Source organism: Myotis yumanensis, unplaced genomic scaffold (assembly GCF_028538775.1).
Source record: "Myotis yumanensis isolate MYYU_CA2020_CCGP unplaced genomic scaffold, mMyoYum1.0.hap1 SCAF_4, whole genome shotgun sequence".
NCBI lineage: Eukaryota > Metazoa > Chordata > Mammalia > Chiroptera > Vespertilionidae > Myotis > Myotis yumanensis.
The window spans coordinates 2,788,223-2,813,371 of record NW_027223755.1 but is presented as its reverse complement, the minus strand read 5'-3'; positions in this window follow the sequence as shown (position 1 = coordinate 2,813,371).

Genomic DNA, 25,149 nt, shown 5'->3' with positions numbered 1-25,149 from the left:
CTCCAACCTATTCCAACCTTGATGTCCTGTTCTTGGCACCGTTTTTAGTTAAACATACTTTCACCTCTCACACCATCTACTTTTACCTGTTTTGGAATGTGATTATAATGCTTTCTGGCGGTTAATGTTTTTTACTTCAAGTACAGGCAACAGGACAAAGGGGCAACCCATCTCTCCTTAGAGGGACTCCGAGAAGAGTTTCAAGACTGGAGATGGGCGATACCGGAATGGGCGGGTGTGGGAGAGAGTGTGCCAGGAAAATATTTGGGGGCTTTATGAACTTAAATACACAAGCCAGATTTCCCGGGCACTTCAGGTGTGGTAAAATATAGGAATGTAAAAGAGTAGGCATCTCATCATTTTCTGAGATTAAGAAGAAAATAATTCTAACTCTTAGATACACTGTAGGGGTCCTCAAGCTCTTTAAAATACAGGTCCCGGCTGTGCTTCCCCTCGGGGCAGTCTGAGCTGCACTGGGGGGCCCCTGCTAGCAAGGCTGCTTGTCCCCCCCACCCCCTCACTCGGCCACTGGCGAGTGCGCCTCTGAGAAGGTCCATGTGTCTCCCGTTCCCAACACTCTCCCGAGAGGAGTCAGTAGGGGGACTGTATCTGTTGCTCATCTCTCCATCAACCCTGCTCAGAGAAGTGTTTTATGCCCCACATTTAAAATATATATAAATATGTAAAATAATAATAAATCATTCGTATATTCAACTTCAGTGCAATTCAATGACTGACTGTGATATAATATACCCTTCATATAACCAAATAGACAGAATTAGCCAATTTGAAGCCCAGAATAAGAAAAATAACTAATTTGCCACAGTTTTGCTTCGCCGGTATTTTAAAAGCCAGAGGATCTAAGAATATACACATTTACTTATCTCTCCAAGACATAATCACACTGTCACCCATTTTTGAACCACAAAAGATGGATAGCATAGCATGTGCTCAAAATGGATTCATTAATTATCCAAATAGATAAGTGTTTCATCAGGTATATACAGCAGATAAGTCTTATCTGTTCTCATAGAAGAAAAAAGATTAAAGTAATTCTTCTATACATATTGGGAAGAAACAGCCTGCTCTGCGGAGACGTTCATAAAGTGACATTAGATGATAGACTTGCCCGCAGATGGTGAAGTTACACAAATACAGCTACAGACGACCGAGTTCATAGTGAACCCGGGCCGCTGACTGTCGGAGGAAGGACGTGCCTTCCCACCATAAATATCGCACAACATTTATTCTGTTTCTCTCCAAACACGGAGTCACCGTAAAAATCTCACAGTAAATGCTCGGGGCTTTATTTTCCCTGCCAGGCGGAGAGAAGCTGCAGGAATCCTCTCCAATCAGTGCGGGGGGCTGTCAGGAACACGGGGCAGGCCTGGCACGCTCCCCTCCGCGGTGGCCATTGTCATAAAGGGACAGCATTTACAAGGAGCGACTCATCAACGGGTAGTGATTGGGTCTTTCTAAATAGTAAGGATACTAGATAAAAAGTCAATGGTATGTTTTCCCGAAAATTTCAATATGCCGATGAAAATAATTCTGTTCTCATTTTTCTCAATTAAAATTGCTCCCCCTCCCCCACCCCATAATGTGTTTACAACTAAAGAATTCCAGCCACTTGAGTATGTTTGAGTGCAATTGAAAAGAGAAAAATAATGCTTTTTCATCGCTGACAATTTTTGTCAGAAATAATTTTGGGTAAAATGAGCCTAGAGGTAAAATGAAAGTAAACTCTATTTTCCTAAGGAAAAATCGCCTGATGTTATTTAACAGAATGCACCATCATGACATGTTTCCTATGGATCCCTACGGCCACTGCTGAGGTAGATTTCACAGGCTCATTGCCTTGCCTTCTCACATGCAGCCTTACATTGTCCCGTTGTGGATGAATAAATGCCTCCTGGTTCTGTCTGTTGCATGTTTCACAGTGTGGAGTTAAGGAGCACCGAGTACACGTGACCAAACATAGCTCTACCCCTTTTCAAATGCCTGGACTCTGCCGGGACCGGGACTACCTTGCAATGTTTTCTAACAAGTTAAAAACAAGTTTTATGCATGAGAATCATGCGTTTCTATTTATGCACGTTTGAATTCGCTTATCCTTTGTAATATATTCTAACATATTATATTCACTTTATTTCTGCCGTTTGCTAACTCTAAGTGATCTCATTAGACAGGCACCTTATATAAATGCTCTCTGTGAAAGCTGCAAAAAATAATTTCCTTTGCCTATTAGTTTTTAAATATCTGATAGATGCAACATCTGTGTGTTTGTGGCACGCTGTTTAACCGCATTATCTCCCTGTCAGATTTACGCTTATAAAATTCGGTGCAATCAAGTAAGCTCTTTGCAATCCAGTGTATACTGTGATATTGATCATGCCAAACACTCTGGATTGTAACGTGATTGGCTAAATAACACATAGTTCCCCACGTATGCAATTCACCAAGTGATGTATTTCTGCCGAGGACAGAGACACGTGAAATAATTCAGTTGTTAGCAAACTACTTAACTGCACGTTGCCAACCTGAGTGAAATGAATGCGCAGCGATATTGAAGGGAAAGTGCCCGGAATGGAAGCGGGCAGATTGGTGTGCTGTTTAATTTGAACTGCTTGCTGCTCGCAGAATCCGAGTTTGCCCTCTCGAATCATTATCAATTCATTTGAGGAGTCAAATAAACAGTGATAAAGGGCTGCAGAGAAGCGCCAATGGCAAGGATGCTGGAGCAGGAAACGCACAGAGGCCGCTGTGCTGGTAAGACAGCTTCGCTGGCAAAGGTGACACTGACAGTCCGTGTTTCTGCAGACTCTGAAGTCTGTTTTTTAAAAACAATTCTTAATGGTATTACAGAACAAGAGAAACTCAAGAAAGGAGAGTGAATCTCTTGCTGTTTTTCTAAAGCCGAGGTACATTTCTAAAAGTATTTTAAAGTGATTGGACTAAGTGTACAATTTTTCCTGGGAACTGAAAACACGATTATACAAAAGTTTAAAAATCTGAACCATTCTATGAAAACTTGACCTATTTTGGCCAATGCCAGCCACCCTCCCCCCCAAATTGAGATTACCCGGACTCTCCCCACCCGGTAGCATTCTTCGTGTTGGCCCAAGTTTAAGTGGAAATATTCAAAAGCTAAGGTTGTCCAAAGCACTGGTGGAAGATACATTTGAACATACATTTATTTCCATTTAAAATGGTATAAGAAATCATACATGTAAAATAATAAAATGAATTCACGTTGGAAACAGTCATTCCCAAAACCATTGAAACTTTCTTCTTTTCTTTTTTCCTTTTATCACCTCCAGTCCCACTCAATATTTTTTATCACACAGCCGAAATATTTCAGACGGGAATCCAGGGTGAAAATCTATGCAGCGCAGGGAGGGAGTTTATTGATTAAAATGCACATTCGCCACAGCAAGTACGTGCCTTCACCCCAAGCCTGGCGGTGCCAGCGAGCGCCAAGCTCCCCGGTGGGTCTGCTGGGCGCTCCGGGCCCCTCCTCCAGCCGCTCTCCAGACCAGGCCAGAGCTGGCCCTTCCCCTGCAGCTGGTCCCGGGAGGGAGGCTCCCAGGCAGGAGGCCACCGCCTCCTCACAGCCATGTTACCTGCGAGCCCTTCCTCTCCAGCCCCTGCCCACCAACACCTTCGTTCCTTCCTCTTCCTCGCCTCCGCAGGGAGCTGATCCCGCCTGGTCCCTGGAATCGTGTCCTTTCTGGGGAGCAGGGCGGCTGCCCTCGCTCTCCTCTGGCCTCCAGTTAATGGAGCCGGGGGCACCCACTGCTCTCCCCTCTCGGTGGCTTCCATAGGATTTGACAGGCTTCCTTGCAGGTTACACGTCCAGGCTTTCTGAAGTGGCTCTAAAGCTTGGTTTTTTGATTTTTCTAACTTTTTTTTTTTTTGAAACCCTTGCTCATCTGTAATCTTTAAAAGCTCAGCTGACGCCATGCAGAGCGAGCCTCATTTCTTTGCAGAACTAATCTAGACACTGTCTCGTGTTGAGTACAGTTGTCTGATTCAAATCTCCTGTTACAAAGCAGATGACATGTAGCTGGATGTCAGGAGAAGAGCCGAACAATGACAATTCACTTATCCCTTAGAAAGGATCAATTCTCCCACAATGCATCTGTCAGAGAACTCTCACTCAGTAAAAGCAATTTTTCTAGCTGTCTGACACTGTAATTGCTCTTAAATTTTCAATGAACGTTTTACAAGGACTCCCCTGAACCATGATGAAAAACTTAACTTTTTTCTAAAAGTGAGAGGCTGACAGGATGAAAGAGGCCTTTCTCTTTAAAGCCGTGCTTGCTTGGGTCGGAATTCTTTCATATCATCAACAAGCTGTTGAATAGAGGATAGATTACTTTCCATTTATTTCATCAATCAGATTAAAGGCTCCCCTTCACAATGCCCTTTAAACAGAGCTGTTTATGATGTCCTCGCGGGGCTGACTTCAATGTAGTATTAAATCACGCTGGACGGGGCAGTCGGTGGGGAAGGCATAGAAATATGACGGCTATCTGACAACATTTAAGGATTTCATAGATTTCGGTCATTATCTTCATTCTTGTCATAAAAGGGAGGTAAACAGAAGAAACACAGCCATAGCTTTGCCCATTCTTAAACCTGGGAAAAAATTCAACGCAATTTCCTTTTATGGATCAGTAAGCAGAAATGCCAAGCATAGCAGTGATTTTTTTTCTCTCCTCTGAGACTGGTAATTTAAAAGGAAAACTAATTTAAAGAGAAAGAAGTAGAGATTTCTTTGTTTCTATTCTCTTCTAAATATGTATTGACAGGTTTAAAAATAGAACTCTGAGTTCAGGCATTCCCCGGGAATTCAGAGTAAAGACCATAGGTGGTATGGGTAATCCTCTATTTTTAGTTTTTCCAAACATAAAACAGAGCCAAAGAGCTGTTTATGACTTCATAGGCAATAGAATAGTCTTTTCTGCAAAAGAGACCTATGAGTCACATGGGTAAAATCATTGCCTTCATGTGTATGCGTGTATTAAATGTGTGTATTTGGTGAGTAAATAATAAAAACATGTAAATGCATCAAAATTTCTTTAGTATATAATGTGCCTGTGATCAAGCCTTCTGTCTTAGGTACACAGTGATATTGCAATTAAAAAAATAAAATTTGATTTTTAATCTCTAATACAAATTTCCCCAAATGAGAGGAAAATTGTACAGACTGGGGCAAATGTAGGCTTATGGTTGTTCATATAGAAAAGGGTACAATAATTAATAAATAATAACACAGAAATAAACTGTGTTTCACATACAACTCTAAACCTACTTTTGCTCCACCCTGTATTGTAATTGTAGATTTAAAGGAAAAGGCAATTGAGGAGGGACTTTTATGGTCATTTTGTGCTGTCTTCACCCTATACCCGCAGCTCCTGAATAAAGCTCTGACATTTTCCCATCTTCTGCTGAAATATCTTCTGTACCTGGAATCTCACTCCCTCCTCTGGCAGTTTATATGTTTCTTACAACTCTGTCAGAAGATATTTTTCTCACTCCAAACCTTTATTCTGTGATATATTACCCATTTCGTATAGGCCATTTTTTTGGTATTTAAATTAAATTTTAAGATATACCTGAAACAAGACATGGGGTGCACCAAGAGTGTCTACCTCAGGTAGTTGGGGAAGTTGAGCCACTGGGCCCTATAGGACACCTAACACAGAAAACCACTCTATCGACACAGCGAAGCATAAAAAAATGCAGAGACAAAGAAACAGGACACAAATGACAGAAATGGAGGAAAGCAAATGACTGGATATAGAGTTCAAAACCACACTTTTAAGGTTTTTCAAGAATTTTCTAGAAACCGCCGACAAACTTAATGAGACCCTCAAAAAATCTAATGAGACCCTTGAGGTTGTGATAAAGGACCAACTAGAAATTAAGCATACACTGACTGAAATAAATGATATTATGCAGAGTTCCAACAGCAGACTAGAGGATCGCAAGAATCAAGTCAAAGATTTGAAATACAAAGAAGCAAAAAACACCCAACCGGAAAAGCAAAATGAAAAAAGAATCCAAAAATACGAAGATAGTGTAAGGAGCCTTGGGACAGCTTCAAGCGTACCAATATCTGAATTATAGGGGTGCCAGAAGAAGAGAGAGAGCAAGATATTGAAAACCTATTTGAAGAAATAATGACAGAAAACTTCCCCCACCTGGTAAAAGAAATAGACTTCCAAGTCTAGGAAGCGCAGAGAACCCCAAACAAAAGGAATCCAAAGAGGACCACACCAAGACATATCATAATTAAAATGCCAAGAGCAAAAGACAAAGAGAGAATCTTAAAAGCAGCAAGAGAAAGAGACTCAGTTACCTACAAGGGAATACCCATACGACTGTCAGCTGATTTCTCAACAGAAACTTTGCAGGCTAGAAGGGAGTGGCAAGAAATATTCAAAGTGATGAATGCCAAGAACCTACAACCAAGATTACTTTATCCAGCAAAGCTATCATTCAGAATTGAAGGTCATATAAAGAGCTTCACAGATAAGGAAAAGCTAAAGGAGTTCATCACCACTAAACCAGTATTATATGAAATGCTGAAAGGTATCCTTTAAGAAGAGGAAGAAGAAGAAAAAGGTAAAGATACAAATTATGAACAACAAATACACTTCTATCAACAAGTCAATCTAAAAATCAAGTGAATAAATAATCTGATGAACAGAATAAACTGGTGATTATAATAGAATCAGGGGCATAGAAAGGGAGTGGACTGACTATTCTTGGGGGGGAAAGGGGTGTGGGGGGTGCAGGAAGAGACTGGACAAAAATCGTGCACCTATGGATGAGGACAGTGGGTGGGGAGTGAGGGCGGAGGGTGGGGTGGGAACCAGGTGGAGGGGAAAAATAGGAACAACTGTAATAATCTGAACAATAAAGATTTAAGTAAAAAAAAAAAAAGATAATACCTGAAACAATAAGCCATCAAGTACTAAGACAATTGTGTTTTGAAGCCAATTCTCTTGTCCTCTCCACCTTTTCCTTCTGAAACTAATCAACTGTCAGTTCCTCCAGCAGTTTTTTATGCATTCATTGCAATCATCTAGTGCAGTGGTTCTCAACCTTCTGGCCCTTTAAATACAGTTCCTCATGTTGTGACCCAACCATAACATTATTTTCCTTGCTACTTCATAACTGGAATGTTGCTACTGTTATGAATCGTCACGTAAATATCTGATATGCAGGATGGTCTTAGGCGACCCCTGTGAAAGGGTCATCTGACCGCCAAAGGGGTCTCGACCCACAGGTTGAGAACTGCTGATCTAATGGGAACAAAGCACATGGGCATTTTTCTACATAACCTCATTGAATCCTCAATCGGGACACCTACAATAGACATGTGTTTCATTCAGAGGAGAAAAATGAGGCACACGAGGATTAAGTAAATTGACCAAGTCACACCGTTAGTAACTAGAGTCAAAATGTAAGTCCACAGCGATGAGGCTCCAAGAGCCAACATCGTCACATAATTCTACATTGTCCCTGAACTTTACTGTCTTACACCTGGCTGCCTGCTGCACGTCTCCTCTTGGATATCTTGAAGGGACCTTAACCTTCCTTCCATGTCCAAAATAGGCCTTTGAATTCCCACCCGGAACCTGCTCAGGCCAGCTTCCTCTATCTCATATTTACCAGCCCCCAACTGCTTACGCCCCAAACCTGAGTTCACCTTTGATTCATCCTTTTCATTATCCCCCAGACAGTGGTCTGCAAACTGCGGCTCGAGAGCCACATGTGGCTCTTTGGCCTCTTGAGTGTGGCTCTGCCACAAAATACCGACTTCCGCGCATGGGCCACGAAGTTTCAATCGCACTGTACGTGTGCACCCCCACATGGTATTTTGTGGAAGAGCCACACTCAAGAGGCCAAAGAGCCGCATGTGGCTCTCGAGCCGCAGTTTGCCGACGAAGGCCCCAGGAGAACTTCAAGGCTATTCACCTGGCCCAGTCAACGTCGAGTTTCTTGTTTCTACTCGGATAACATCTTTTCCTCCCACAATGATCTGTTAAAAGCATAAATCATGGCCTGGAATGATTCTGTCACTTAAATCTCTTTAATATCTTCCAGTTGCACAAAGACAATGCCAAGCTCCTCTCCCTGGCCTGCCCTGTTATGACCTCTGTGACCTTACTTTGTATGACAGTCCCTTTAACTCACTGTCCTCCAGCTACACCTGCTCTTTATGTTCCTCAAACATGTGACACTTCCTTCTACCTTAAGACCTTTCATTATTTTCTCCCTCCCAAATGCTCTGCCTACAGTCCCAGGGCTTACTCTGCTGTGCCTTTCAGACCCCACTGATCTCCTCTTCAGGGAGATCTTCCTGGGTGCTACGTAGAGTAGTGCCTGCCTACTCTCCATGATATCCCCTTACTTTATCTTTATTAGAGAACTTATTCTGATAATGAAAAATTAGAGTTCAGTGTTTGTTTTACATAGATAGATGGTAAAGTCTACAAAATCAGAAGCCTTGCTTTTCTTGTTCACCACTGTATCTCCATAGCTTAGACTACTGGTATACCACAGGTACTCAACAGACCTTTTTAATAAACGCATGAAAGACTTTTTTTGTTGACCATCCTAGTATGTTAATAGCACTTTCATTTTTCCCTTCCAGGGTATTCTAAATGGACATTGCCATAATTTGGACTTCATTTCCACAGGTGTTATACCTCCTGTTTTAATTTCAGAGATCATTAAGGTTGTATTTTTCTTTTCAGTCTTCATTCTTTTTGTGCTTTCATTTGTATAATTTCTATAGATCTGTATTACAAGGTCACTGGTTCTTCATGTGTGGATATACAATCTGCTGTGGAGCCCATCTAATAAAATTTCAGTAGCAAAATCTGTTTTAGGATTTGTTTGCTTCATTTTTACAGCTTCCACATCTACACTGGAATTTACTGTCTCTTCACTCATTATATCCATCTATTCCTATAAATTATTTAATATATTCATCTTAGTTATTATCAAATATTTTTTCTAAGCTCAATATCCTGAGTCTGCTCCTATCTCCACTACTCACCCCACTCCTCTTTGGTTTAAGTTTTCCTGTTTCTTGCCTGTGTAACCATATTTCATTATATGCTAAATATTATAAATGATGTATTAGAGAAACTGTGAATTCTATTATCTTACTTTGAAAAAAGTGAATTTTATTCTAGTAAATCATTAAATTACTGACAGATTACCTTGCCATTGTAAAGGCATGATTTAGGTTTTATTAGAGGAAGTCTGTTTCAATTGCGCCCTTACGCTTAGGCGAGATTCCTTAGTCTTGGGATTTGGTCTTTATTCCATATTCATGTCTTTCCCAGAGTTTACTGTAAGGCCAAGTTTATCATGCTCCTTGAACTCAGTGAAATTTTAAATCCAAACTCGTCTGCTGAGCAGAACAGGCAATTTCAAAAATCTATTTCCAGCCATCCAGCTGTTGTTTTTCTGTTTTTGTTTGTTTTGTTTTGTTTTTATGCTCGACGTCTCACTCCATGCATAGACCAGTCAGGTATTAGCTGTTTGCCAAACCTCTTCCTCCTTGTGGCTGCCTCTTTTCTGGCACCACCCTCTTTATTTTCCAGCCATTCTACTACTCCAGATTCCCCAGATCCTTTCTTTATGCACTTATGAATTGGCAAGTGTCCTTATGGGACCAAAAAATGTATAATTGCGCATCTTACATAGTTGGTTCTTTTTTTCAAGAATCATATTACCTCCAGTTTCTGTTTACTCCTGGTTGATTTCAGTGCCTTTATAGAATTTTATAGAAAACATATTTTGTGCAGAGTTTTTAACTATTATCAGTGGAATAGTTACTATAATATAAACTACACTCTTATTATTCCATTACTAATTTATTAAATTTGTAATGCCCATAACCACAATTTATTATCAGGAATCATTTACGTTCATTCTTTTTATATTATTGATCCACAATACTTTATTTACAATTCTAAAATCTACAATATTCTGTAAAATAAACATTGTTAATTAACTTATTTGGTGACGTAGTTATTTAATATTATTTATTTATTCTAGTTACTGTGAATATATATTTATGCTAAAGATACATTAATGCTTTTAATTACAATACCTTGCCACACACCCTGCTGAGGGTGTTATGTATTCTATATATGGGTCACATTTTATTTCTAAAATAGAAAAAATCCCAACATCATAAACATATGTGGCCTCAAAGTTTTCATATAAGTGATTGCCAAACTATATCAAATTTGGGCCAAAAAGAAAAAAAAAAAAGTACTGTGTTTGCGCTAGATTAGAGACATGGTAAAAAAGTGCCTTTGGAAGGATGTGTTTTGGGTTTTGTCTAAAAATCAGTAGTAATTGACCTGGAAAGGGGCAGTGAAGTGCTGATAAAAAGCGTGTGCTAACACACCCGCCCATCAGAACAGCCTTTACTGGTAGATGTTAGTTGTGTGGTTCCCATTTGAGGCAAATAATTTGTCCATACCTTATTTTTCTAATAATGTGGCTGAGGTTTGCACAGATGAGGTATGTGAAACTAAGTCCAGTATAATCAGCTGACATTTCTGAAGTCATCAATTTGCCCCTTGGTGAGCTACTGTCTGTTCTCTCATGATTAATGCCTGCGGCTGTTTTTTGGAATATTATTTTCCCTTTTCTTGGGCAACATATAATCTAACCGAGTGGGTTCAGTCTGTTAAAAAAATGTTAATTATAGATTTTAGAGTGTCTCTAGAATATACATTTCCAATTGGGAGCACTCATAATAAATATTTTGGAATCACAGATGGAATCCAATTATGGCCTTTTATTTATTCTGGGGTGAGGGACATTTCTGAGGTGTCCTTTCCAAATTACAGACATGTTTTCCTGTTTTTAAATTTCCAAGGAAGATTCGTGGTGCGCTTAGGTTAGGGCAATTTCAAAAGTCAACCAGGAGCATTCTAGAGATGAAAAATGTTTAAGTTCAAATCCCCTTATATTACTGTTAAAAAAAAAAAGTGCAGACCAAGCAATTAGAATGCTGCAGTCCTTAAAATATGAGGCCATATTTCTACTACCACTAATTGATTTTACATCTGGCATGGTCAAAGAATTTATGGAACTTGAATAGCGTCTTTGTTTATACCCTAAAGGCTCAAAATGAATTCTCTATATCTCATCCTTAAGGAGAAATCATCTGCTTTAAACCTGTAATGTGATTAGTAAATCTAACTAAAACTTTTAAGATCCTAAATAGGAATGATTTCTTTTAAATACGTGGAGGTTTAAGATATCTTTTATGTATAGAAAAAGATCGATGATTTAAGTTGTGCTTAAGAAAAATACCAGTGGGAAGTATCCAGGGGAAAATGGCATTTGAACATGTTAAAAAGTACACTAAAAAACCAAGAATTTACATTTCTGTTTAATAAAATGACTCCTCTTGGTGCTGGGACGAAGCTAGCAGCTACAAGCACATGTACACGCCAAATAATAACAGCTACTACCCATTAGACTCTATTTGGGGACAGGTGCTGCTCTGAACGCCTAACATGTATTTACTATTTTAATCCACAAAACCACCCTACGAAGGAGCTTGATTAATAGTCACAGTTCACAGATGAAAGAATGAACAACAACAGTACAGAAACCCACAAAGCGGGGTGTCCTTGCCAGCGGCCCGCGGGCGGTGGGCGGGCCCCCCACGCAGGCAGCCTGGCTCCAGCGCATGGGCCCCGGCCCGGTGATATATGGCCTCTTCCAGCACCGAGAGCTGCCTTCGCCAGGCGTGGTTTAAGGGATTGACATGCATTCTATCTTCTCAATTCAGACGGGACGCGGTGAAGCCGGGATCACGGCCGTCCTGCACCGATGCATTAGGTAGCTGCCATGTCCATGTCCGTCAGCACGGCCTCGGCCTCACCCCCAGGCTGGGCCGGAGTCAGCCATCTGTAGAAAGAGCAGCGTCTGGCATTCCCTTCTCAGGAACTTCTCCTGAACGCGTATCCTGAGTACTTTTAGCCAGAACATACACACTATCTCGGGGCCCCTCCACTACAGGCTAGCTGGAGCGTTGGCGTAGAGCTCAGGACATTGGATCTGGAGGAAAATGCCTTTGACTCACTCCCAGAAACAGCCTTCTGTGTGGTTTCTTCTTTTTCTTGGCATCCTTTTCAAATGTGCCTAAAGACGGGCCTGGGGATTTCCTAGATATTCCTTACATGAGGGTGCAAATTCTTTGTATAGCAAGTAGGACATTCTTGATCCACTAGCATTTTCCCCCTAAATCTTTTACCTCGGCTTGAATGTTCACTGGCACCATCTATCATTAAGATAACTATGAGTATGCAATGAAGTGTGTCCGTAGGTTATATAACTTTTTCACAGACGAACTAAGATGACAGCATATTTTGGGTCTTCTGCCTTTGATATTCCAGATATGAGTAATATATGACAGCTAATGGAATTTCGTGATCTTTGCAATAAATTAGTCATCCTGAATAGTTTATGGGTTTTTATTCCAATTTTGTAAAATTACTTTTTAGCTTTTTGTTAATGATTCCATAAAAGTGTCCTTCAAACAAAAGGAATTTAGATAACATCTCTCAGAATAAATTTCCAAATACAGTTTTAAAAATGACATCCCTGCAGGCAGCCAATCAGTATAGCTATTATCTTGCTGGGGGTAAGGTAACTTCTGAAAAAGACAAAATAGGAATTTTCAACCATGTTTTATGAAATCGACTGAACTCTGAGTTAGCTCTCGAAACTGAACACAGCTGCATGGTGTGGAGAAGGAGTGATATATGTCAACTAGTGACCCGGTGCACGAAATTCACGCACATTAAAAGGGAATTAATTAGAGGAAATATTTTAATATTATTATTTGCCCTTTCTCTATAATAGAAGTGTCAGAGATGAAAGAAAATTAGTAAAATATATACGAAAATCTTCCTCCTGTCTGAGTCTGGGGTGCGTCATGGGAACCAGAGTCAAGTCCCCACCCACCCATGTGCACCTCGAAATCGCGCAAGACCCAGACCTGGCTGGCCCCACCCCCATTGGGCTAGATCCATACATGGCCGGCTCCACCCCTGTAAAGCCCCGCCGGGTGGAGGGTGAGGCCTCAGGTCGCCTGGTCCAGTGGCAGGGTGGGAGGTCCCCTGGCCCGGGCTGGGGGGTGCGCCTTGAGGTCCTCCGTCAAGCCCCGCCAGACAGGGGGCACAGCCTCAGGTCTCCTGGGGTAGAGTGCACGTCCTGAGGTCCCCTGGCCCAGCACTGGGACAGGGGGCATGGCCTGAGGTCCCCCAGCCTGGTGCCGGAGTGAGGGGTGTGGCCTGAGGTCCCCTGTCAAGCCCCACCAGGCAGGGGAGGCAGCCTCAGGTCCCCTGCCCCGGCCCAGCGCCACCCAGCCTCAGGTCCCTGCTGATTGCTCATTAAGGCTCATTATGGGAACTCAGCCTCCACTGTGGGCGCAGCCATCTTGTGTTACGGAATCCCTGCCTCCGCTGTGGATGCAGCCATCTTGATCATTATGGTGTGATGGTCAATTTGCATATTCCCTCTTTATTAGATAAGATGATCTTGCCAAAATCTGGGGCTTTTCAACCTTCTATCTTAATTTAGGCCAAGTCGGTTGAGATGGTAATATGTATAAAGGCGAACCTACCCACTTGGAGACAGTTCTAGAGCCTCAATGTCACTGAACCACATATCTTAAATTGGTGATTTTAAAATTTTCTTAGAATGCTATACTAATTAGAAATAAACTTGCTGCTGTGACAAACAGGCCCTCTCCATTTTTGTGTCGTAACAAGCACCTGTGTGTGGTTGCTGCTCACAGGAACATACGATGGGGTTGGCAGGTGCTTTCCTCAATGTGGGGGTTTGAACACCTGGCCTCCCTCCTGCACATAGCTCTGCCACGACCCAGGGCCTGCGGCTAATGGCAAGAAGGAGAAAAAGAGCTCAAAGAGGTCTCACCCATTTCTCAAAAAGCCTCAGCCCATGAGAAAACCCTTTGCATTTCTAAATCTACGTGAAAGGAAAGCTGGGAAACATAGCATCTGTCTGGCCCGCCGCTTCCCAGCAGCAACTTGACACACGAGTGGGGAACTGGGGTTTTGAGAGCAGGTAGCTCTGGCTACCCCAGAGGCTCCCTGAAATGTATAATCTGCTCTTTAATTCTTATTTAAATATTAAATAATATGCTTTTATTGCTCATTTTTCAGGGTTCTTTCTATACGTCAGGCACTGTGCTAGGGATTGGAGCTATAAAGACAAACAACATAAGAAGCTTACAATCTACTGGGGAGAAAAGCCTCTTAATGGTGTAGTTGTAAGACACTGTGATGATTCCTACAATAGACATAAGCATGTGGGATATAAGATTCCACAAAAGGGCCTCTGTGTCAAACTTAGGATGATTTGAGAAGTGTATTAATTCAGATTCAGTCGGAAAAATAGAACCCATGCTAAGCAAGGAGTCATGGCACTAATGTAGACAAAATGATGAACATCTAAGAGAAGTTATTGGCAAATTTGATTGAAGGACTGACAACAGATAAAAAAGAGACAGTGGGGGTCCTCGTATATGGTGGCAGGAGATTTGACTTTGGGTGGTGGGTACAGATCTTGTAACATAGAAACCCACACCTGAAACCTATATGATCATGTCAACCAATGTCACCCCAATCAATTTTATGTAAAAAAGAAAGAGAACAAAGGAGAAATATTTGTTCAGACAATGCATGAATGATTCAAGGAAAGGCAGGTGTCTGGTGTGGCAACTGAGTAGGTACTGCCATTTACCAAGACTGGCCATAGGAGGAGAAACAGCCTGGGGAGGGTGTGGAGAGGAGCAATTTGGACATGAGCCTGCCTCCTTTGGGTCGTCTGTATAGAGAAGCACAACATAGTTAAGTACCTAGTCATGAAACCAGGAGAGCGGAAAGGGCTGAGCTATAGGTAATAGTCATTGCTACATGTTTCAGTTAGAGTTCTACAAAGAGAAACAGAACCAAGGGTGAATAAACGTGTGTGTGTGTGTGTGTGTGTGTGTGTGTGATTTATTCTAAAGACTTGGCTCTCGGATTATGGGGCTGGCAAATCTAAAATTTATAGGGCATTCTGGCAAGCTGACAATTCAAGCAAGAGTAGATGTTGTCATGAGACCAAATTTCTCCTCCTCCAGAAAACCTCAGTTTCTGCTCTTTAAGTCTTTCAAAGGATTGGATGAGGCCGACCTCCACTTTTGAGGATAATCTTCATTAGTTAAAGTTGACTGATTATAGATGTTAATCATATCTACAAAATACCTTCATTGCAAGACTTAGATCAGTATCCGATAAAATAACTTGGTACCATAGCCTAGCCATGTTGACACTTAAGCTAACCATTACCCTTTGTCAGTGACAAATGAAATATAAAGGAGAGACAAGATAAGTAAATATCAAAGTGCTTCTATTTTATCGAGCCAACCCTACAGCTCTTCCCTCCTATGCCCTGATATCCCTATTACCGACAGTCCTCACACAATGGCGGGCCTGGCGGTGAGAAGAAAGGCTGGTGAGATTGCCTCCAGCCTGACATGAATGAGGGTAAGTGGCTGAGAGGAACACAGAGGAGTAAATGGAGAAACAGAAGAGGAGGTTTTAAATAAGGGAAGGAAAACACAGATGAGATGTCCACGTGAGAAGCAAGGGAGATCCTGTGGTAGGAGGGTTCTGCCTCCTGAATAGCCATGTCATGTCAATCATGTTGGAAGGCTCTGTCAGGTACACTACCTGTTACTAACAAGAAGATTATGTGTCAAGATGAATGGTCTACATAGACAACACAAAAAGTCTGCTGGTTCTACTTCTATGGAGACTCCTCCTTTGATTAACAGGTATGCTTGCTCTGTGGATAAGTGCTAATGGAGAATTTATACGTATGTAGCTCTATGAAATTCTTCTTTTCATACCTTTAAATCATCGCCAAATATATAATACTTAAATCCATTTAGAATATTACGAAATGAATTCCCATTTGTTAAATAGTACCCTGGTGACCTGAAAGAAAATCAATATAGCCCGAAAAAAAATACTTAACTTACAACCAGGAAATAGCTAGAAGAATTTGCTAGCACATATGATCAACAACATATTCATTGGGAGAAATATAAAAGGAAAACTACATATTTTTCCAAAACTTGACAATCAACACATATGTCCATTTGCTCATCTTATTGCAAATAATATAATAAATACTTGTGGGTGTTAGAAAATATGCATATTCCTTGATTGATCACTTTTGCTATTTATAATTTATCTACCTATCTATCACTTATCTTTCTGTCACCACCATTTAATTATTTGTCACTTTAATAGATGTCACTCACATTATCAAAGTAACAACTATCAGTTTGTGTGAAATCTAAGAGAATTCTTGTGGTTGAACTCACAGAACTGTGGGTGTAGGCAAGATCAGAAAAGGCATAGTTCATTTCACACTGAGGAAACATGGTCCATCCATTCAGATATTCTGTCTCTGGAAGTAACACTTAGCTGATTTGTAGAAAGCTAGGAAGGATATTCAGGATGATATAAAAAGTTAAGAATCTATCACTCAAGTCCCCCTGCCTTCCGTTAGTAGCCATTCTCCTATCCGTACATATTCACCCATAACTTCGTAGGATGAAGAGTTGCATCTGTTTGCCTTTTAAAACACAACTGTCACTTCGTTTTACTTTCCAACTGAGTATTTTCCAATGTCTCTTCATTTTCCTTTTCTCCAGGAAAGGGTGTCCGGGTCGCCTTTCACACTGTTAGGGGTTCCAGTGGTATTCTGTGTTCATCTTTGCCTTCTCCACACTCTGGAGTCCTAAGATAATAAGCCCATCCTGCTGTGATGGCTCTCTACCTGGGGTCGTCTTTTTGTACTTTTGCTTGGGATGCGTGCAGAGACCTGATTGGAGGAGAATGTTCAGTCTTTTACTTCTCTTGTCCCTCCTCGTGCTGCCTAAGTTAGTGCGGGTATTCTCATCTGGAGCAGCTGGTCTCTGCTGTTTCCTAGTTAGGAGCGATGGCCTGATTCTTAGCAAATCAGAATGAAGAGTGGATTCTAGTCCCCACAGGTACCCGGCCTTTGCCCAGCTTGGTTTTATTTCCTGCTCTCTGGCTGTTCACAGAGCCCTCTCAGCAATGGATGGAGTAAAGACGATTCCCACCAGCTGCCTTTTCTCAAGACTAAAGGAGAGACCTGTGCTGAATGGAGGTCTGTGATGAGGACAGTGTTATGGGATGAAATATCGCAGCCCTGCTTCCACCCATTTAGTGGGGCAAGATGGCGCGGGAAGACTTTACCCTCAAAGATGATCCCTCTCTACAATTCTATAACTGTTACTAAGCCTGTCACTCAGTAAAGAGAAAGAGGTGTTGGAGAATCTTTTGCTGTCATTATAAAATGTTCCTCCTTAGTATTTATTATAAGAAATCAAGGGAGAAGAGGGCATTGTTTCAGTGTGGACTCTGGAGCCAATTGCTAGCTGCCAATCCTGCTCCAGCCCCTGTGCATCCTTGGGTGGGAACCCACTAAATCTCTGCAACTCCATTCCCTCATTTGTGAAAGAGGAAATGGGAGACGTGTCTGAGGACGTTCTGAGGCCAAAATGAACTGGAAGATGGAAAGTACTTAACTTGTTGCCTGCAACATGGTTAGTATTCAGGGTGTGACTCTTACTAGTTCAATAGAATAATACAGCATCATTCTATAAGATAAACATTTGTAATAATACACATAAAATTGTAATGACCTGTGGCCTTCTTCTTCTTTTTTAAATAAATATATTTTATTGAGGGATAGAGAATTAGAAACATGGATGAGAAACATCGATCAGCTGCCTTCTGCACGCCCCCTACTGGGGATGTGCCCGCAACCAAGGTACATGCCCTTGACCAGAATCGAACCTGGGACCCTTCAGTCCGCAGACTGATGCTCTATCCACTGAGCGAAACCAGTTAGGGCCTTCTTCTTATTTTTTAATAGAAAAAAAGTATTTGCAAGATTTAAATTCCAAGAGTATTCTAGGTATTTTTATTGGTGAGAGTATAAGAAATAAAAAATTATGTAGCCCACCTGGGAATAAAATAAAAATTATATGGTGATGGTTAAGAGCCATGGGCACCCAGAATAAATTCTTTGTAAATTAACATAGATTTTCCTAAAATGATGCAATAAAAAATATATTGGTAGAATAATGAAGTAATTTTAGAGTTTTAGTTCTACTTATTATATAGTACATAAGAAATAGTGATCAAAGTGTTTAGGATGTAACTCCACTAGTAAAGACTTTCACTTAACTGACAATACAAAGTGCCTGGAAATGATACTTTAGGAGGAACTGAGACTTTAAGCAATTAGTACAGAAAACAGCCAAGCCTAAGTTCATATCGGCCTTAAGACAGCGTTAGACCGATTGGCCGTTAGGCATAAAGCGGTGCCACGGGACTTAAACCCTTTTATCAACGAGCAGGTCAGGCATTGACTTCTGTGTGGTCCCTCATAGCAGGAAGTCAAAAGGCGACTCTTGCCTCAAGGACATTGACACGTTTTAGTGGGCCCTTTAGAGTTTCCATATTTTCCTTCAGAAACTGAAAATATATGAAACACACACACACACACACACACACACACACACACACTGGCCTCCTTCCCTAAACTGTAAGGACACCGACAGGTGGCAAAGCCATTTAATTTGATCGGATTTGTGACAACCTCCCAACATGTAGCTACGTTTCTTAAATCCTGAAATCTTATTTGTTATGTCCAACAACACAAACAGAAGGAAGTTTGTGGCTGCCGGATTGTGTTGGTGACCAGGCACCTGCCTTTCTCACGGCGACCGTGGAAGGCGATCATGGAGAAACGCGCTTTAGAGGGGACCCGTCTGACTCTCGGAGCAGCTACTCATCCCGGCGCCCAGGCGATCCGAGGGCGCGGGAAGCACATGTGTGTGCTCCTGCGAGCCCTGAGAAGGTACCTTGCTGGTCCGACCATAACAGAAGATTTTGGTGGGAAGAAATTTGCAGAAGAAAGTTAGGAAAACAGGCATGTGCAGGAGCGGGTGTGAAGATCATTCCGGGTAAAGGGCTACAGCACACTTTGTAACGTGGCTTTGAAGCAGAGGAAATTCTGCACCACTCGGAGCAGCTCCCAGCCATCGGCACATTATTGGCACGGAATCGGAACTTGTTAAGACACCACCGTACAATAGATTCATACAGCTCGGCTTCAATTAGCAGCCTCATTTATTACCCGCCCCGATGGGAGACTGCAAGGTGAGGGTCAAGGGTCACCGAGGGTGTCTTCATCACTTCAGTATCATTGCCTTAAAAGGCGCTGACCAGGAGGAGCAGATGACCTCATTTCAGAATTATTACAGCGCAGAGAACTCAGTCCCAACATTATAATTCATTTTCTCAGGGAGTATTTCAAATTTATTATCGCTTTCCTGACACGGAATGGCTAATCGTTAAGGATAGCCACTTTAACATAATATGAATACGCATTTCTCCACAGGTAATACAGCAGTTCCTGCATTAGCATTATTGACTAAGGTGCATTTAACTTCTTCACTAATACTTAATGGAAGGTTAATGCAAAAGTCAGGAGATTAAATGGCTTTTACTTAAAACAACTATATTGATTAAAATAACTTAGTGAGACTTTTTTAGGGCTGATGATATAAAAACACTCACACGTTTTAATATTTTATTTAATATTAAGAGCACATTGTAGGGCGTAACAGACCAAGATGAGTGGGAGTTATTGCGCTAATTACTCGTGGAACTAATTCTTGCTCGTCGTTAACAAATGGATATTGTGTATTGAGAGGCAACAAATCACCCGGTTCATTCTCATGCTCAGGGAGTCCCTGTTGGAGAATTTCCATTGTTTCTTGCGATGTCCTTCAGGTGTGCCTCCTTGTATCTCACACCTGCACCCTTGAAAGATAAGACGGCCTTCCAGAAACAGAGCTACTATTCAATGGCCTTGAGATGTAGCTTTATTTCCTTTTTTCTTTCCTATTATTATTTAAATTTGTGTTAAACCTAATACATCAAATGCTTGCAGTGAATGACCTAATACTACTTACCATTTCCTTTCTTTGCTCAAAACCTAATAGTCCACCAAATACAGGAGGCTGACCAGCTGGCCTTGTGAGGTAGGACATCCGACGCCAGAACCTGTTCACTTCTTTGATTGTGTTTCCACCCAGAAATCTGCAGCCCTCGCCTCTCCCCAGCTCTTCTGTCTAGGTAGCAGGAAGTGATGCCTGCGGGGGCTCCCTCAATTTTAACCTGTGCTTCTTTTATATTAGAGGGATTCCATCTCGAGAAAGTGACCAGGGCCCATGTAAACACCGGGTAGCCCGGGTAGCTGCGGAGGGAAGAGCATACACCAGGTTGGCAGTGTATTCAGGACTAAAGCCGAGTGTAACTTAGGCGATCAGTATTTTAAGTGCTAAATACATAGTAAAACATGAATGCGATCTATAGTCATAAAAATGCCAGCACTACGTTGAGCCAGGCTTGGTTCTAAGTGCTTTGTGTACCGTAAATCATTTACAGCTCAACACAATCGCATGAATAGGAAATTCTTACCATCTCTAATTTACAGTGTGAGCTAAGACACAGGGACATTAAGGTGCGAAGCTTAGAGTTATTCTGTATGTATTTCCAAGGCCATGCAGCTGAGAAGGGGCAGAGCTGGGAGTGTAGCCAGGGCTCTAGGCAAGGCATGGCAGGCTCTTAGCCATCATACTAACCATAGGGACTCTCAGGCTCTGAGAACAGGAAAGCTTCAACTCAAATCCCAGCACTGACCTTTACTAACTTCTTCAAGCCATGGTACCATTATCCATAAAATAACCTATATAATAAAGATGTAATATGCAAATGGTCATTACGTAATAACCGACCATGTAACAACCAGATCATGGATCAGCAGGAGGGTGGGGCAGCAAGCTACAAGTAGGTGGCGGAGAGCTACAGGAGGGGGCAGGGCAGCAAGCCAATGGGGGTGGGGGTGGGGAAGCTACAGGAGGGCGGGGCAGCGAGCTACTGATGCACATATTTGTGCTCAGGGCTACTAGTATAATCATAATATCTATATATTATTATTGTTGAGAGAAGAAAGCACAGTAATTCATATTATCAGGCTAGCATGCTATCTTGCATATAGTAAAGTCTCAGTCAATTAAACTTGTTACTACTATAATTATTTTCATTAATGTATTCATTTATTCACTCAACAGACTTTTTATTTAGTTAATGCTAACTGTTTGTGCTAACCTTTGGTAAGTAGGACTGCTTGGGCTCATGGTTCAGTAAGGGAAACACATGTAAACAATCAATTACAATGAGAATAATCGCTATTACAGATGTACTCAGACATAGCAGGGAAAGCAAAACACCTTGTAGCATCAAGGAAGGCTCCGTTGATGTGATATGTGGCATATTTCTACTCTCTGTACATTTTTTAAAAAATATATTTTATTGATTTTTCACAGAGAGGAAGGGAGAGAGATAGAGAGTTAGAAACATCGATGAGAGAGAAACATCGTTCAGCTGCCTCCTGCACGTCTCCTACTGGGGATATGCCCGCAACCAAGGTGCATGCCCTTGACCGGAATCGAACCTGGGACCTTTCAGTCCGCAAGCTGACGCTCTATCCACTGAGCCAAACCGGTTTTGGCATCTACTCTCTGTACATTTTCTCGGGTTGAAGAATGGCTAAACCAACTGGAGACATTATAGATTTATTCAGCTTGCCTCCTCAGTTGAGACATCATGGAATAAAGGAAAAATTAAGATACAGTTTTATGCTATCACATGGAGAAATTTGGTGGCTATATTCTGCTAAAGATTCTAGTGAGATCCATCTTCGCCACTCTACTTAAAATACGAGAATCTTTGATATATAAGAAAATAGCCCAGCACCCACAATGCCTTTTTCTTGGTTGTGATATAAATTACATTCTTCATTGTGAGGCATTTCCTTATTTTCGAATGAGCCCTGCTGTAGGGGAGTTATATATACAATTAAAAATCATAGACATAGCATTGTACCGGAAAATGATATAAGATGGAATTTTAAGTTTTACATACACACAAACACAGCTTATGTCCAAGATAATACATATTGAAATTCTATTAAATCTCAATTAGAGGGTTGTAACGTCTTTTCCTTTCTCAGATTCTGAGGGATAAACAGTCATTTGGCTCTTAATGTGTCCTAGAAAGCAGCACCTGAATCCGTGTTGCACAGAGAGCAGAGAACAGTCCACTGAAGAAGAGTTTTGTTGGGTAAACCGTGGCTTCACATGAGCATTTTTGAAAAAAGTTACTTTCATCATTCAGAGTGAATTCAGAGCATGTGCTGAGCATTCTAGATCGAAAAGCATTTAAAAACAGGATTCCAATTTTATTCTCCTCCTCCCCCACTTGGTCTACATTTGGAGTCATTGATGATTAAAAAAGAAGCTGAGAGAACAAACTCTTTTAGATGCTTAGCCATCTCACACACATTTCTTACGTTTTTTCGCACTAAGGTTAGGTTGACTGAATGTGGGGATCTTGGCTTGACATCCAATACCTACATCTGAGAGCAGAGGCTACATATCCTGAATAGCTTAGCTTTTATCAGACTGGCAAGATAACAGCAGATTGAAGTTGTAATAGCTCCTATACTTAATAGAAAAGCCACACTCTAAATCTTATTTTCTTTACTGCCCATATTTAATTCACTACTCTCTCTGTCTTTTTAAATTCCCCTTCCCAGAGGTTATGGGTTAAATTACGGCCCCGGAAATTTCCTGTTGCCGTCCTGGCCCTCAGCACCTGGGAACATGACTGGGTTTGGAGACAGTCTTTACAGAGGCGACTAAGCTGAAACGAAGTCATCAGTGTGCACCCTAACCCAGGGAGGCTGGTGTCTTGTGGGAAGAGGACATTTGGACAGAGACACGTATAGAGGGAGAAGGAAGTGAAGACACAGGGAGGAGACAGCTGCCTACATGCCGAGGACAGAGCCTGGGAGGGCTCCCTCCCTGGTGACTCTCAAAAGGAACCGACCCTGCCTGCACCTTGATCTTGGATTTCCAGCCTCCCAAAATGCGCAGTAACACATTTCTGTTGTTCTTTATTATGATGGCTCCAACGAACTAATGCAGTAACGGATGTTTCTGTGATTTTGCTTATGAATGCGTGTGTTCACGATCCCTCAGAGTTTGTCTACCCTGTCACATGCACTCAGAATCAGTGTCGCTCTAAAAGAACCTCGAATAATAGCTTCTGTATTCCAGGAACAACCAACAACCTCAACTGATAGATCTACAGATCTATCTATCTATCAATCTATCCACACACAGACACATAGACACTTTCATATACATATTTATATGTACATATATACAAAAATACATACATTCCTGATAGGGTTGCCAGATAAAATGCTAAAATACAGGATACCTGGTTATCCTATATAATAAAAGGCCAGTGACCATAACAGCGTAACGACCAGTCGCTATGAGGTGCATCGACCACCTCTCAGTCCCTCCCCCCTGCCCTCAGGCTCTGATCGCTGGATGGTGAACAGGGAACCATGGGGAACCAGGGTAGGTGTCAGCGGTGGGGCAGGACTGGGGACTGGCAAGTGGGTAGAACTGCTGATCTCTTGGTCCCTCCCCGCAGCCCACAGGCTCCGATAGATCACCAGATGGCAAACGGGGAACCGGGGTGGGTGTTGGCGGCGGGGCAGGACTGGAGACTGGTGAATGGGTGGAAGATGGCCCTGATCGCAGGCTAGGCCTAGGGACCCTACCCGTGCACGATTTCGTGCACTGGGCCTCTAGTAGATGAATAAAGAGCAAACCCATTTTTGATATAAGTATTATCCAAATATTCATGGAACATTCTTATACTACAAATTTTTTTTCATCCAAAATTCAAATTTAACTGAGGCTCTAGCATTTTTTATTTTCTAAATCTTAAAAATATATTTAGTGGTTAGACGTTTTCTTAATTGGTTGATTCTTTGTGGTTTTATTTATTGATACTTATGACCTATACCAAATAGAGGTAATTCATTTTCCCATTATCTTTCTGTAACTTCTGAGACTCAGTCCCAACCTAATAACCTTTGCTATTTGTAATATCATGCTCAACCATAACCTCTACATTTAGAGAACCAGGAAATGCTTAACTATTTCTGTGTAATTTTTCAAAACTCCATTTTAATAGGTGAACATTTAAACAAACTAAAACATTTAAACAAGATTAACAATGTAGTTTCAAAGTGGAAAAAACATTTCTCCATAAGCTTTCCCAATACAATAAAAATGTGAGCAGAATGCCTGAGTAAAACACTTCAGCTCAAATGATACATGGAAATATATGAGAGAGTGAAACTTGCATATTAGTGCAATCGTAGATCTTAAAATATAGTATCTTTGGATTTTAAAAAAGGAATTAAAGAAAAAAAGAGCAATCCTTTATGGAAAGACTTCACATCTTATTTTATTAAAATATTGAAAAACTATAAGATATCACTTCATATCCAGTAGAATAACAATAATTAAAAAAATTGAAAACACTAAGTGTTGAGTTGATGTGAGACAGCAATAACTCTCATTCATTCCTAGTAGAACTTTATGGTCCAACAACTTCAGAAAACTACTTGTTTCTTATATAGTAAAATATACAGCTACCTTGTGACACAGCAATTTCAATGATATTTAATTAAGAAAAATGAAAACATACGTCCACACTATCAATGCTCATTGTCCCTTTATTCATAATAGCCTAGCACTAGAAAAAGTTCAAATGGCCAGGAAAAGTAACTAACAAATTGTGTATGGTTATAAAATGGAATACTACTTATCAATAATAAAGAATAAAACTACTTATTATTAGTACTGTGGGTGAATCTAAAAATGGGTGAATGAAATAATTCAGACTTAAAACAGTACAATTCATTGACTTCCATTCATAGAAAATTCTAGAATAGTTAGTCTAGTACAATAAATATCAGAAAGTGGCTACCTGAGGCCGGTGGAGCAGAGGTGGGCATTGGTTCTTAGCAATGGGT